The 5,558-nt window shown below is 35.2% G+C and overlaps 1 long non-coding RNA gene across 1 annotated transcript; it reads right to left on the bottom strand.

The window, feature by feature from the left end:
* Positions 1 to 2,661: 2,661 nt before the first annotated feature.
* Positions 2,662 to 5,277, bottom strand: LOC122140615. The gene is made up of 3 exons (XR_006157201.1): positions 4,986 to 5,277; positions 4,180 to 4,226; positions 2,662 to 2,812 (listed from the first exon to the last, which is right to left on the bottom strand). It is a non-coding gene; the product is annotated as an uncharacterized LOC122140615 (long non-coding RNA).
* Between the last annotated feature and the right edge of the window lie 281 nt (positions 5,278 to 5,558).

Consider the following 5,558-nt stretch of genomic DNA (forward strand, 5'->3'; position numbering starts at 1 on the left):
TTTTGTGTCATTTTAGACTACATGTTGTTTATACGATACCGTAGAACCCATAAGCTTAGATATTTACCAGGTATGTGTGGTTTTAACTGTGGTTATCATGATCTAAATGTTCGCCTAACTATGGAAGGCTCAAGCATCAGATTACTAAATTTCTCAATATCAAAATGAGGTTTGTTACAATTTTACAGATTTCCTGTGTTTGATAATGATCGTAACATAAAAATTGTTTCAATTTCCCTTTTTAGAGGGAGTCCCCCCCCAGGGGAAAAAAACATTGAATATTATTTAGTAATTGCAGCCTGCACTGCAAACTGTGCTTGAGATGCGTGGCAAAGTCAGGAACACAAACCTGTTCTGATTTCTCATTAATCATTACAAACATGCAGGAGACTAAACGGGCTTGGAAAAGTGTTAGTTGGTAACTATAAGAGTAGGTTAAATTCACTAGGTACCCGTCTGGTTTCTTAACACTTTCACTTAACAAAACGAAACAACTGACATGATCTTTTCTGATTTTTTTTATTTTTTTATACCGATATTCAGTTTTGAGAATGGATACAGTATCACCAAACAAAATATCACGATACTCACGTGTATCTATATTTTCTTACACCCCTATTAAGAATATGTCATTGTGCAGACCTCTAGTAATGTGGTTTAGGCCTTTTTAACCTTGTTTATACAGAATCAAAGTTCAAGCAGCAGTGCAGCACAAGCTCACTAAAGCAGATGAGTTATTCACTGATGAGTCTCGGTAACGCGACACTAAACAGTGATGTGAGATCCAGTGTGAAGAGCTTGATTTCAGTGAAGAACACAAATGACTTTATGATTTAAATTAGTTTATTATCCATATGAAACAGTGCTGACAAACAGCGGAAACACTGTGAGCAGCGAGACAGTCAGAAGACTTTTCCATCTATAAATCACCATAATTTACCATGGATTTACTGTAGTAACACTAACAGCACCATGGTATTGTGGCAGAAATGTGGGATATTCATATCAAATTTTATTATATTATTACTATAGACATAAATTAATTGTATTAAAGGAGTAATGGAATTAAATATTTTTTTGTGATTAAGCTATAGTGTTTGTGTATTTAGACTACTGTTTTTATACAGATACCTAGAACCCATATAGTTATATATTTACCATGGTATGTGTGGTTTTAACTGTGGTTATCATGATCTAAATGTTTGCTACTATGGAAGCTCAAGCAGGGTTAAATTTAATAAAACTCAAACATAAAATGAGGTTGTTACAATATTTACAGATGTTCCTGTTTTTGATAATGAACATAAACTTACATCTGCATCCAAACTCAAGCTATGGTCAAATGTTGGTTTTTAGGTGATATGTGTGTGTTTTATTATTAATATTGCAGCCTGCACTGCAAACTGTGCTGAAGATGTGTGTCAAAGTCAGGAACACAAACCTGCTTGATGATTTTTTATTATCATTAAAACATGCAGAGACTAAACTGGCTGGAAAAGTGTTAAGTGTTAACTATAAAGAGTAGTTTAAATTCACAGGTAACAGTCTGGTTTCTACAACTTTCACTTAGGAGCAAAAATCTGCCTTTAAACTTGAAAGAAATAAAGATTTGAAATTTATTGTGATAATTATCGATATCGACTGAAATGAACAATTTTAGTGTGATACATTTTTAGGCAATATTGCCCAGCCCTAGTACATCTCATCAATTTAAAAATGTTTTATTTGTGAACTGATGTTCAGCTGTTCTTTTAATAGTCATCTTTTGTTCATTCATCATCCATCAAAGCTCAGTAAACACTGGTCACAGAATGAAGATCTACCTTCAGTTTCAGGGATCTGAACTCAAGATGTCTGTAGCACAACAGCTCTATATGTTGGCGCACTGCCCACAAGACTATTGGCACTGACTGTTTGTTTACTCTTTAACTAATCCTCCTATTAACAGCCAATTTTTTTTTAATTCAGACTGATTCGTGGATGCGGAATGATTTATCATATGAACCAGTAATAGCAGATCATAACCATATCCAATCTTGTGATTGATGGATTGTCTTATGTATATTGAATTTGCCGCATTCATTCTCAATTACTCCCCACCAAATAGCGGATAATCTTTAGGGGTCTGTACAAACTCAATGGAGGCAAGAGAGACGTGGCCTCCTGCTGTAACTTTACCTGCTGCTGTCACTGTTTGACAGTGTTACTTCACAAAAAAACAATATATCTTATGATCCTTCAACAGCAACAAAGATGGCATTGACTTAAATGTTGCATTTGATAAAAATAATGCAAAATTACAGTACAGTTCTGTAACTATAAAGGCCTTTCCACTCTAAGCACGAAAAAAAAAAAACAAAATTAATATCGGATGCGATGATGCACTGGAATAAAACAATAGATTTCTATGGATGCTTCCACATAGACCGCAAACATTTGTCGGATGCGATGATTAATGTTTTTTTCCAAACAAGTTCAAAGAATGTTTTTCAGTTTCGGGCCGTCCAATAAGATTTGAGCTAGGATCACGTGACCAGAGCAGCTGCTGTTGCACAAAAAGGGAGAAGTGGTGCCTCTGTTTTGAAAACCAGTGTAAAAAAAAACACAGAAGAAGAGTATTCCGGAAAAGAGAAATCCAGGATAAGAGGAGAGTGGGTTATCACTGGTATTTGAGAACATATTTATTCTCACATGTTCTTTATACAGAATAACATTTCTATTAATTGTCCATTGAATTGTGTGATCTGTAGCGCACCGGCCGTTTTCTTCCACATGTGCAAGTGTTATGAGTCAGAGCATGTTTACTCTTTTTCTACACATGAAATATGAAAGCAAATAAACATATGATTATTACAATATATTTTCTGTATGTATTTTGTATGCAGCTCATGATATTTTAATACCAATAAAGGATGTTTATGACAAATATTAGCAGTGTAGTGTTATTAACCATACAAAGACTGCATGTTTCTGCTTATAAATCAACTATAGATCACAATTGGAAGTTATTACAAGCACTCGATGATGGTTTAAAGTGGGTAAGCAGATACACTAATAATTACATACATTTTCAAGTGTAGCTGGATGCTAATTGTACTTCTAATGATATTTTAGGATGTAGCCTATTCTTGTAAGCATTATAGATAACTTGTTTTTGGTGTAGTACCTTGTTTATCTTAATGTAATGCTGTATATTGAGCAGCCGATGATGTTAAATCCATTTCAAGTTTCATAGATGAGTAGATGTGGATTGTTGGTTTGTTGGTCGTAGCGTGCTGGTGTTGAGTTGTGAGTTGGTGGAAATTTGTTTTGCGTTTGGTATGAAAGCACTGTTTATCGGTGATTCGCCTCGCTTTTTCGCATCTTGCTCAGTGTAGAAAGGCCTTAAGACTGCTTCTCGCTGATATGAGGATGCTGATCTTTTACAGAGAAAAGTTATCGGTGAGTTTCCATCTTTGGCTATTTCACTTAACTAAATGTTTACGCAGGCTTTCAAGAGTTATGCTGATCTTCTACAGAGAAATGTTATTGGTGAGTTTCCATCTTTGGCTATTTCACTTAACTAAATGTGTCATGAAGGGTTAATGAATTTTTCTTTTACACTCAAATGAGTATTTCCTTTGAACACAGTCATGAAAGAGTTTTGGTTATTTGCTGACTTGCTGACCTACTCATTAACGAGTTTTGTGAAATGGTTTAGATTACAGATGATATGTTTTTCAAATGTTTTTATAAATGCTTTTTACAAGCAATGTTACTTTGTATTAAATAGAACATCTATAAATAATGTAGCAATTTTTTTGTTTGGAGCTCCTATTCTATTCAAAAGTAGATTGTCTTTTTACAAACTGCTTTAAAAATGTGTTGAAGTCAGTTTAAATGAGTGTGAGTTCAATCCCTACAATGACCAAAAACTGGTTGTGTTTGGCGGACCCCAGAATACCTGAAATGTCCCCACAAGTAACCACTGCGTCAGGTTTATAACTTTTGTAGTGAAATATTTGTAATCCGTAGTGAGGCAAACAGGCTTTTTAGTTTTTGTCACATTATTTTGTTTTAGTTCTGTAGGATCATAGGAAAGGGTGATCCCATTATGTAGCAATTCTGACAGGTGACCCCCACAATGCATAAAAACAAGTGTGTGTGTGTGTGTGTGTGTGTGAGTGTGTGTAGACATACATTTCTTTAGTCCTGCTGTCATCATGGATTCTCCTCCATGATCCACACTAGAAAAGACAAACAGAATCACATTCAGTCAGTAAACAAATTGCTGTTGCTATGCAGTTACTATACAAGGTACTCAGGGTGGTTGCTAAAGTACATGATGTTGTTGCTTTGAGGTTGATAACGTGTTATGGGTGGTTGCTAGGGTGTTGCTATGCAGTTGCTAGGGTACTCAGGGTGGTATCTAAGATGTTGATATGCTGTTGCTAGGGTACTCGGGGTGATTGCTTGGGAGCGGTAGCTCATTATCATTCAAAGAGACACGGCTTGCTGTGAACAGAGTTGTTTTCGACATGTTAAAAAAGGTGTTGTTTTACACAACCATTGAGGTATTTTAACCAAAGTATTTTGGAGACATTTCATGAAAACCCTAAAGAATCACACCAACTTGTGGAAAATGGGCATCCGATGTCCCCTTTAAAGTCAGGGCTTTTTTGCTTTTACAAGTCAAGAAAATGTTTGTTTCTACCTTTTATGGAAGCTGTAGGGAGGTGACTACATTTTTGTTGTGTTTTCACTGTTTTCTCCCGTTTTCAGGCCAGTTAGGGGGTGAGTTAAAGTACTGTTTTGTTGTTCATTTGTTTCGTTTGAGCAGTTTAGTTAAGATTTTATTAGAAGACTAAAAGAATAAGACTAGTGCTCTTTAAATCCTAAATATATTTCTGCATCCTCTAAAAACTCCTAGACTCATATAAATATCCCCAGAAAACACTGAGAAGTTTAAACCAATGAAACCTAAAACCTCTTCCTGCTGGACATACTTGAATTTATCCAGTGAGCAGTTTGGATCCTCCAGTTTTTCAGAGAGCATCTTGACTCCTGAATCTCCAGGGTGATTATAGCTTAGATCCAGCTCTCTCAAGCATGAGGGATTTGAAGTCAGAGCTGAAGTCACATAACAACATCCCTCCTCTGTCACCATACAGCCAGACAACCTATCAAAAACATACAGAACAAACAAACTAATGTGATGTGGACTGTTGCTGTATATTACATTATGTGTTGTTATTTTTTTTTTATTTTATTTTTTTGTATTAAACTGATTATTCCATAAAAAGTATTTTTGTTTATTGTTATTCTGATCTTGTCAGTCGGGTCAAATGTGTAATATTCACAGAGACAGAACAATCACTTTATGAATGTGCAATTAGCTTGTTTGTGTACAGAAAAATATGATTTTTTTTTTAGACTTGCTCCTCAATCAGCTGCACATCGTCTAGACAAAATAAAGACAAAATAATTTCTGTTGTAAAAAATTGTAACAGTTCCTTACTTCAGTGTGTTACACACATTTGGTGTCTTTGGAAAGAAGACCCTTTGGGCTGTACTTTTGT

The sequence above is a fragment of the Cyprinus carpio genome, chromosome A4, assembly GCF_018340385.1.
Source record: "Cyprinus carpio isolate SPL01 chromosome A4, ASM1834038v1, whole genome shotgun sequence".
Classification (NCBI taxonomy): Eukaryota; Metazoa; Chordata; class Actinopteri; order Cypriniformes; family Cyprinidae; genus Cyprinus; species Cyprinus carpio.